This window comes from Macadamia integrifolia, unplaced genomic scaffold, assembly GCF_013358625.1.
Source record: "Macadamia integrifolia cultivar HAES 741 unplaced genomic scaffold, SCU_Mint_v3 scaffold536, whole genome shotgun sequence".
NCBI classification, from domain to species: domain Eukaryota; kingdom Viridiplantae; phylum Streptophyta; class Magnoliopsida; order Proteales; family Proteaceae; genus Macadamia; species Macadamia integrifolia.
Genome location: NW_024870477.1, coordinates 185,324 through 195,940, shown reverse-complemented (window position 1 = coordinate 195,940; position 10,617 = coordinate 185,324). Strand labels below are relative to the sequence as shown.

Genomic DNA, 10,617 nt, shown 5'->3' with positions numbered 1-10,617 from the left:
TCCTTCAGGAAAAAGCGTGCCGACCTCATTCTTACTTTTCTTGCTTCGTCCCTGTTCTCTGGGAGCTTCCCCTCCTTGAGGTATTCTATTATGGCGTCCATCCAGCCTCGGCCGTTTTCACCTACGGGTAACACCTCGTGGGGTTTCTCGATGCTTGGCCGTGGTAGTACTTCGAAATACACCGTTCGCCCAAGTTCCGCGGAGTCGGAAGTGGCCAGCTGCGACAGCGCGTCTGCGCTAGCATTCTCTTCTCGTGACACTTGCTTTACCTCAAATTCCTTAAAAACCGCTGACCTTTCTCGCACCGTGTTCAAGTATTCGGCCATCCTCTGCTCTTTGGCCTCGTATTCGCCATTCACTTGTCGCACGACGAGTTGGGAGTCGCTATTTACTACTAGTTCCTTCACCATCAAAGCCCGAGCCAGATTAATTCCGGCTATTATCGCTTCGTACTCCGCTTCGTTGTTGGAGGCGTCGAAGTCGAACCGTAGGGCGCACTCTACTTTGAAGCCTTCGGGGCTTACCAACACAATCCCAGCGCCACTTCCATCGCTGTTGGAAGCCCCATCCACATACAGCGTCCAAGTCTCATCCGCTCGTCCCTCGGCAGATTCCTGCGGGTCATCGGGAATCGTCGTCTCCGCTATGAAGTCTGCGAGGGACTGTGCTTTAATTGCGGTTCTCGGCTTGTACTGGATGTCGAACTCTCCTAGCTCTATGGCCCAATTTACTAGACGACCGGACATATCTGGCCGTTGCAATATTTTTTTTCAGAGGCTGGTCGGTGAGTACGCATACCGTATGTGACTGAAAATATGGCCTCAGCTTCCTTGCCGCCGTCACGAGGGCGTACGCCACTTTTTCCGCCTTTCGGTATCTTGTCTCGGCATCTAAAAGGGTTCGGCTGACGTAGTATATTGGCCGTTGTTGCTTTCCTTCCTCTTTCGTCAGTACGGCGCTTACAGCAACCGTCGATACAGCAAGGTACAACTGTAGGACATCTCCGGTGTTCGGCTTTGTCAGCAGTGGGGGTGCGGCCAAGTACTCCTTCAATTGCTCGAAAGATCTTTCGCACTCCTCCGTCCACTCGAACCTTTTAGCCCCTTTCAGCGCCTTGAAGAAAGGAAGGCATCTATCAGCAGACCGGGACATAAATCTTCCTAGGGCAGCTACCTGACCCGTCAGCTCCTGGACTTGCTTTACGTTCTGGGGTGACCTCATGTCCCGAATGGCTTGTATTTTGACTGGGTTGGCTTCGATTCCTCTCTCTGAAACGATGAAGCCGAGGAACTTCCCCGAGGCTACTCCGAAGGCACATTTTGCTGGATTCAGCTTCATGCCGTACCGTCGTAGCACTTGGAACGCCTCTTCCAAGTCTTGGATGTGCCTTTCTGCCTTCAGGCTTTTCACGAGCATGTCATCCACGTACACTTCCATGGTCTTGCCGATTAGCCCTTTAAAAACTTTGTTCACCAACCTCTGATAGGTGGCCCCCGCGTTCTTCAGTCCGAAAGGCATGACCTCATAGCAGTACAACCCTCCCTCAGTTATGAAGGACGTTTTCGGGACATCAGCCTCGGCCATTTTGATTTGGTTGTACCCCGAGTATGCATCCATGAAACTCAGCGTCTCGTATCCCGCGGTCGCGTCGATGAGCAGGTCTATCTTTGGCAGGGGGTATGCATCCTTGGGGCAGGCCTTATTCAGGTCAGTGAAGTCAATGCAGATCCTCCACTTTCCGTTTGCCTTCGGGACCATCACCACGTTAGATATCCACTCCGGGTACTGGATCTCTCGGATGAACCGGGCCTTCAGTAACTTTTCCACTTCCTCGTTTATCTTCTTCTGTCTTTCTGGGGCGAACGTCCTTTTCCTCTGCTGCACCGGCTTCTTCATGGGGCTAACGTTCAGGTGATGTTCTATTACTTCTCGGTCGATCCCGGGCATATCCGATGCCGACCAAGCGAATACGTCAGCGTTGCTCTGCAGGAATGAGACGAGTCTTTCTTGTTGCGGCCCTCGCATGGTAGCCCCAATCTGGAATTGCCAGGTGTCGTCTCCCACTTCAGCTTCAACTTGCACCAAATCTTCGGCCGGCTCTCCCCGTTGATAGCTGACATCATCACGTAGATCCTCTATTGGGAGCGTCTCACCCGCCTTTTCTTTTCCCCAGAGGGTAGTGGCGTAACATCTTCGGGACGTCTCCTGATCACCCCGACACTCCCCGACGCCATTCTTAGTTGGGAACTTCATTTTGAGATGGGGGGTGGAGACGATGGCCTTTAACAGATTCAACCCGACTCTTCCTAGTATGGCATTGTATGCTGATGTAATGCTTACTACCAGGAAGTTGATCATCACCGTCGCCTGGCGATCTCCGTTGCCAGCTCGAACCGGCAGCTCTATCGACCCTTTCACCTTCACCGGGGTGCCAGAGAATCCTTGCAGCGGGTGTTCGACCTTTTTTAACTTTCCTTCGTCGAGGCCCATCTTCCGGAAAGCTTCGAGGAACAGGATATCAGCTGAGCTGCCGTTATCCACTAAGATCCTTTTTACTTTGCAATCTCCTATAGTCATGGCGATGACCAAGGCATCATCATGCGGGGTCTGTACCCCTTCCAGATCATCGTCTGAGAATGAGATGACCGTCCCCGTCTTTGCCTTCTTGTTCGACCATTCTGCCACATGTACGCTCCTCGCGTAGGCCTTCGCCTTCCTGGCAGAGACCGAACTCTCTCCTGCGGCCGGGCCTCCACAGATGGTTGCTATAACTCTTGTTGGGCTCTTGTTCTCCTCTCGAGGCCGGCGTCCATCTCCCTCTGGTGTCTGGTTTCTCCGCTGTTCTTGATTTCCTCTGCGGGCGAGCCCCCCTCTTTCACACCGACCTGCACCATCTCTCCGACGGTTATCTCTCCGGCCAGTGCCTTCTGGAGCCAACTCTTTCTCCCGGTCTACAAATCTGCCTAAGTATCCCCTTCTGATCATTCCTTCTATCTCCCCCTTGAGATGCCAACAGTCCTCGGTGTCATGGCCGTGGTCTCTGTGGAAGTGGCAGTATCTATCCACATTGCGTCTTTCGGGATGTCTCCCCATCTTTCCTGGCCACTTCATGGCCCTGGCATCTGGAGAATCTTTTATCTGCATTAACACCTCTGTTCGTCTTCGGTTCAGGGGTGCATACCTCTCAAACTTCCTCGGTGGACTGGGGGCCCTACCGCGCTCGGACTTTTGTCTTTTTCCTTCTTCGATGGGTTTATCATCAACCCTTAAGGGTCTCTTCCTCGCCGCCTTCCTTTCGACTTCTTCATCTGCCTGGAGGGTTTTCTTCCATCTGGATATACTTATCGCATCGCGCCCTCAACTCGGTCAGATCTCTAGGCGTATGCTTCGCCAGGGACCTCTTCAATTCCTTGTCCTTGACGCCACCTAGCAGGGCCGTGAACTCCTCCTTCGGATCAAGGCCCCTGATCGTGATCTTTTCTTGTTGGAATCGCTTCATGTAATTCCACAGCGATTCCCCTTCTTGCTGTTTGACGTTGGTTAGGTTCAACGTAGTCTTCTGGAGGGGCTGGCTACTAGAGAACCCCTTCACAAAGAAGTAGCTCAGGTCGCTGAAGCTGTGGATCGACTTCGTCGGTAGTCGGTTATACCACAGCCTCGCCGCCCCCCTGAACGTCAATGGGAGGGCCCGACACATAATATTTTCCGAGACGCGATGAAATTGCATGGCGACCTTAAAGCCTTCCAAGTGATCGACGGGGTCCCCCGACCCGTCATAGGTGTCGTACTTAGGCAGGCGAAAACCGACCGGGAGCGGGTCCCTCATGACCTCGTCAGCTAAGGCCGTATCATTGGTGAGGTCGGGCTCGCGGTTCCCAGTCTGGTTTTCTGCCACCTTTCTGATCTCGTCCTTCAGGTCTAAGATCATCCTCTTTAATCCCGAGTCCTCGGACCTCTGTTTGTCTCCTTGGTGCTGATCCCCATGCGGGTCTCTGGCGGTGCGTCGCGTCCTACTTCGGGGCGCGGGACTCTCCCTTGCTCGGTTTCGGGGATCGCGGCCGGCCCTCGTCGATCCCGTACTGCTTCGATCTTCTTCTCGAGCCCTCTCGAACTGGACGTGAGTCCCCGGGGGTGCTCCGCCGGTCTTATGGGAGACAGCTTTGGAGACCTCCCTCATAGTCTCTGCCATCCGGTTATATTTGTTCTGGAGGTCTTCGAACTGCTGCCTTGTCACGTACTCTTGGGCCGCGGGAGGCTGATGGTCGCTGCCTTCCCGTACTGAATATCCAGCCGACCGCTGGCATCTGACGGACACTTCCCGGTCATCATGACCCCTTTCCCGTCCAGTCTCGGCCGAGGGAGGAAGCTCCCCTGAAGGTTCTTCCCCCATGTCTACGTTGGACGTCGCTCTCGTCCTTCTTCGGTTGTAGGTTCTCCCCACCATTACCGTCGTTCCCACGGACGGCGCCAATCTGTTGCTGCCAAAAACCCCGCTGGTCCAACCTACACAAACACAGACGACGGAGGCCCGGAACTGTCCGGGGTTAGTCCTCCGACGCTCAAGTCAGGGTCGGCCGCACAGTTCAATAAGGGAGTAATGGTGAGGGTGTTAGCGCTTACCTTCCCCTTTCTTCCGTGCCTTCTTATATAGTTCTTCGGCCTTAGGGTTTTTTCCCCCTTCTTCCCTCTTAGAGTCCTACTAGAATACGTCCAACCTTCTGGGAGAATATTCCCCTCATGCAGACGACGTGACCCCGCGTGATTCTGCGGGCGTGCCTCGGTGATTGAGCGTGCTTGAGTGTGAGTGGTTTCTTGGGACCTCCATCTGGCGGAGGGCACGTGTCCCAGCAGTGACACGTGTCATTGCCCCCACCGAGAGGTTATTTTGGCTATATCACTAACCAATATTAATGGTTCATTTCATAAATTATTTTCTTTTAATATATTGTTTATTGTTTTTTTTTTTTTCTCGATCAAAACATAATTGAATGGGTATATATATATATATATGTTTGGGTAACGCATATGTAGATATATGCAAAGCTAGCTTAGGAGGCCCAACCTGAAAAGAAAAGAAAAAAAATTAAAATTAAAAAAATTAAAAAGAAAAGAAAAAGGACAAAAATTGAGACACGTGACGAATCTAACAATATATTAAATGCGAAACTATGTTTTATGGTATAAAACATATTCCTCTTAAAAAATTTATGAATGATTCAACAAAAAGTTATTGGCTAGAAGGTATAGCAAGTATCAACTTCTTTTACCGGGTTGGGAGGGGGGTGGGGCTGGACAGCCACATTCATCAACCCAAAGGAAATATATAGTCTATGCAAGCAGTGGAATCGATTTTCTTTTTATTGGCATGGCCCATCATGCAGTTTTTTTTTTTTTTGGCGAGACCATGGGATTAATTTGGTCCTTCTACGCATTATCACTGTGCTTAGTGAATTATTTGCCACATGGTTGTTCATGGGTACATTCTTGTGGGGCCAAGAAAGAATCTCACTAATACAATTTGAGCTTAACATGAGTAGAAGTAACTAAAGTTACAAAATGTGCACTACAAGAAAAATGGGTTTTTGAAATGGAAATTTTATGTCGCTAATACCTATTAGGGACAGTAAAATTTCTGTCACACATCTGTCGTTACAACGGCCGTCACATAATTTACGAGACGGAAAAAATTTTCCATCCCTAGGGAGTCAATTGCAACAGATTTCGAGACGGAAGTTTTCCATCGCAAATAATTATTAAAACGACGAAAATATCTATCGTAAATACTGTGTTGTTAAGGCCATGTAGCAACAGTTTATTTCTGTTGCAAAAGAGCATAAATTATTTGAGATGGAATTTTTCCGTTGTAAAAAATTTCAAAACTTGGTTTTTTGGGACAGATTTTTCTTGTCACAAATAGAGTCTTCTTTTTAGAGACAGCTATCTCTGTCCCATCTAACAAGGGTTGTAATTTTTAGGGACAGTAAAATTTTGTCCCTAAAAGTTTTTAAGTAAAAAAAAAAATAATTATGATATTTTCAGACATATTTACCTTGTTGTTACACATTAGAAGATCCAACTAGACATTTAATGATTACATCATCCAAAAGTATTAACATTAGATAAATCTATACAAGTTAAACAATTATATCATCCTCAAACAAAATGATAGATAAAACTATTTTTGTTCCCAATTTCTCGTTTGCCACAGAACTCATGTGCCCTAAACTTATGTGCTCAGTTGCTATAGTCATTCTTTTATGTAGGAGCACTAGTTTATGGCATGTTGTTTTCTGGATAGAAATGTATCTACCTGTGGTCTTTTCCATCTTCAGACAAAATATTCCAATCAATTGATCTCCATTTTATGGAAAAATTTTTATCCTACTGAAATGGATTCAGTTTTTATACAATATCTACTGTCAAAATACTTGATAGAGGGTTACTTGAAGCACACAGGATTGAAGCAAAATGGTACACATGTATGAAGAAGTTTTTGAGGTAATATGTGTTAAAGCTCACTTTTTCCTTCTCTCATAATTGGTCGGATCCATTGTAAAAGTTACTACTATTCATTAATTCTTACCCTTCTTTAAATGTTGGTGTTTAAGTAAGGTCTCTAGTTTTTGGGTTTTCATTTTATTGGTAATAAAAGTTCCTCTGGGAAAGTTATAGGAAAGCTGATTATTTAGGCATCAGTCATAGGAAATTTTGCTGGGATGTAGCTGTTTAATTATTTATTGAGATCATTCTTTGTGTTAATTTATTACCTGGTCTAGATGGAGAGCACATAGATGCTATGTTGAGCATTAGAGATGTTAAAAGAATAATTTGTTACTAGAAGGAAAGCTGATCACCAACTAATACAACTATTAACTAGATATAGTTTTGATTGTGTCAGTCTTGTAGGATGAGGTTGTTCTGTTAACCTGGTTAGTCCATGTCATGGTTTATACAAGTAAATGAAATCGTTAAAGTTTAGTTGGGGAATCCTCCAGAAGTTAAGCCTCTACCTAGGGGCACTTTCCTACTGCAAGTTGATTTATTGTATTTTTCATAGTTGATGAGTCTGTCTCCTCTAAATTCCATAAATGTAAAGGCTCACAGCCTACACCTTGATGTTATGAAAACACAGTTCAGTTCTCTCCATATCTGCTATGGTTTATGTACTTCTTTGAGTAGGCTCTTAGGTTCAACTAGATGGATTCCTGGCCTATTTACCTTATAATCTTCTATTTTCTAATTCTAGATCAGATCTCCTTTTCTAAACTTGTGGCTCCCCTGTTTCATTCAAGTTTGCTGATTGCTTTACTTTAATCTCTCTCTGAATATTGATCTTATTTATCTCAAAGTTTGCATATTAGTTTCCATTCATCAGTTCTCTTGAATTCTGGGTTCAATTTCTAAGAACTATTAGTTGATATTCAAGTTATGGATAGCGAACTTTGTTTTTCAGTTAGCTAGGGCTTAATGCACAGCCCAATCTAGAGTTGTGTTTTTCATGTATATTTTCCAAGCCTTTTCTATTGATTCTTATTAGCACTTGACCAGAAAAGCTGCCCCATCTTGTCACTCTGTTACAAGTTATCAATTTTCTCCCTAATTGTTCTCTAGTTCTCTATTTTGGTGATCCTGTTCTGCTAGTTAGTTTTATTTCTTCATTTTGGAACTGATTTTGCACTTATTGAATTTTACCCACCTTCATTCCCTTTACTTGAGACTGGTCTATCTTGAAATGCTAGAAACAGACGCATCCATTTAGATTTCACAACTTGCAATCAGTGCTAAAAAAAATCTATCTGTTTTCAATTCCTAAAAGTTATTTAGTGAAGTAATTAACAACAAAAACATATGATTTTTCATCTCAATATCCAGTAGACAACGTAAGAAACCACAATGGTTAAGCCTAAGTTCTCTCCCTAATCTCACACTTATTTCCCCTATAAAGGAGCAAGTTGAAGCTATATCTTAAAAGCCATTGCGTCTACAAATTCATGATTGGATGCCCAGAGAGTTTAAGATATCCCTACAAAACTCTCAAGAAACCCTCTCTTTTAACTCGTAGGAAACACATGCCAGTGTTCTATTTTGACTTTGAAATGAATATAAATATTGCAAGTTCTAATCTTGGTATCCCTACAATACACTTGGTATCCCTACAATACTGTATTGTAGGGATACCAAGATTAGAACTTGCAATATCAAAATACAGTTCATAAGTTTAGTGTAACTGACCACACAACACCACCACCATAATGTCATGTAGCATGCAAGGCAATACAAGAAACAGAATTTATGTGAGAAGGGATAAGAAACAAGATCAGATATCAAACAACAGTGTAAAAGAGAGATGGAAAAAATATCATTTTTGCAAAGGGGTTTGAAATTGAATCAAAGCAGCATTAAGGAAAGAACTTAATCTTGCTTTTGAAACCCAATTTTGGGTGATCTGGTAATATCCCAATAGTTATTCTAATGGAAGAAACTAGACAGGGAAAAGAAAAAGAATCTAATGGAAGAAACTAAGTAGGGAAAAGAAAAAGAAGAAATACAATAATTGGTCTACAAATATGGCCAAAAAACAATGTCTAGTAATGATATCAAAAGTTTGATATATATGTCCAATAATGGTGTCTGACACTGCACATTTCACCCAGATGGAGTGTCTGGGTGGCAAACATATGTTAAATATAAGGATTCATTTTTATCTTCAACAAAAGACAATTAAACAAGGCAATGAAAGAGTGCCAAATTCAGTATAAATCAGACAATTAAACAAGGCAGTAAAGACATTAGACTCTGTTGTGGATGTAGGTTGAGACTGAACCAGATAGAATAATTTTTTAATATAGTGCAGACCAGTAAGCCCAGAGATCACCCTCAACCCCCCCCATCCAATAAAAAAAAAAAATAATAATAATAATAATTAAAATTTCTGAGATGATACATAACAACTAACATTGCATTCGAAAATCAAGCCTACATTACAAGAGTTTCCACCAAAATATGAAAGCACATTGAGAGTTAGATTACATGTTTGCCCTCATTGTCTACATCACTCTGATCTACAATTGGAAAATACAAATGGAAAAAAATAAAATCAAATATATTAGCTTTAAATCCCACCCCAGCTATGAATTTAGTGATCCAACCACAGCCAATTCAGAATCGTCATCGGTTACTCTCACATAAACACTATCGGAAACTCAAAAATCTATGATGAAGTTCCACCCAATGTGGCGAAGTCCGTTGACATTAATCCCCCAGTACAGCTAGTCCATTACAAACCCAACCAACACTTGGAGGATCCTTAAAACCCTATATAGCATAAAAGCATCAAATCAGGAGAAACAGAGAATAGGTACCAGAAATTTTGGTGAAGAAAGCCCACAAAGTAACGATTTGGGCGGAGGGGTAGCTCCTTCTTGTGGCAAATAGCATGGTTTTCTGCAAAAAAAAAAAAAAAAAAAATGGAACCGAGGATTTAGATGGAAGAGATAGTAGCTAAGAAGAAAGAGACATACCTGTGTTCAGAACCAGGGCGGAGGTGGATCTGGTCTCTTCTATCTATGCGCGAAGAGCAGGGTTTTCTGCCTTAAAAAAATAAAATCAGTGAACTGAGGATGTAGATGGAAGAGAATAGTAACAGAAGAAGAAAAAGACATACCTGTGTTCAGAACCAAGGGCAGAGGCGGATCTGGGCTCTTCTCTCTATGCGCGAAGAGCAGGGTTTTCTGCTTAAAAAAAAAAAAAAAACAAAAGCAAAAACAAAACAAAAAAGGGGAAACCAATGATGAAGAAGATGGAAGAGAGTAGAAGAAGAAGAAAAAGATGAAAAAGGCGTACCTGCTGTGTCCAAAGCTAGGGCGGAAACTCTTTTCCTCTCTCTCTGCACAAAGAGAAGGGTGAAGAAGCACTCTATCGTTTTGATCGGGAACGATTTCTCAAAACTCATCAAATTGTTTGAGATTTGAGTGCGCGCGGGAAGGGGTCTCGGATTTTTAATTTAGGGACATTTAATTATCCGCCCCCAATTTGCAATGGAAAATTTCCGTCTCCAATGATAAGAAAATTTCTTTAATTTAGGGACAATTAGTCATTCGTCTCCAATTTTTGCGACGAAAAATTTTCATATGTAGTGACGGAACTATTTATGTATCAAATGATTTATTGAGGGATGAAAAAAATCCATCATAATAGATGTAAATGCAATTATAATAAATGTAAAATTTAATCATAATAGTGACGGAAAAACTTCGTCCCAAATATTGGGACGGTAATATATCTATCTCATATTCCCATATATTGCGACAGAATTGTATCCGTCTCGAATGGTCTATTTAGGGACAGAAAGTAATTCGTTGTAATAGATGTAAAATTCAATCACAATAGCGACGGAAAAATCCGTCTCAAATATTGTGAGGGTAAGATATCTCCCCCAACTGCTATAAATGTAGTGACAGAATTATATCCACCCCAAATGGTTTGTTTAGCAGACATAAATTACGCCCGTCGCTAATGCCCACTTTTCTGAACGGTCAGTATCTGTCCCAATTGCTACACAACTAGGGACAAAATTATTTGTGTCTTTAATTGTCGATTTAGAGACGGAAAACCATC

The 10,617-nt window shown here is 43.4% G+C and overlaps 1 long non-coding RNA gene across 1 annotated transcript; it reads right to left on the bottom strand.

Annotated features, from left to right (window-relative positions):
* Nucleotides 1-8,982: 8,982 nt before the first annotated feature.
* LOC122069114 lies at nucleotides 8,983-10,147 on the bottom strand. The gene is made up of 4 exons (XR_006137375.1): nucleotides 9,844-10,147; nucleotides 9,665-9,731; nucleotides 9,522-9,587; nucleotides 8,983-9,444 (listed from the first exon to the last, which is right to left on the bottom strand). It is a non-coding gene; the product is annotated as an uncharacterized LOC122069114 (long non-coding RNA).
* Nucleotides 10,148-10,617: the final 470 nt, after the last annotated feature.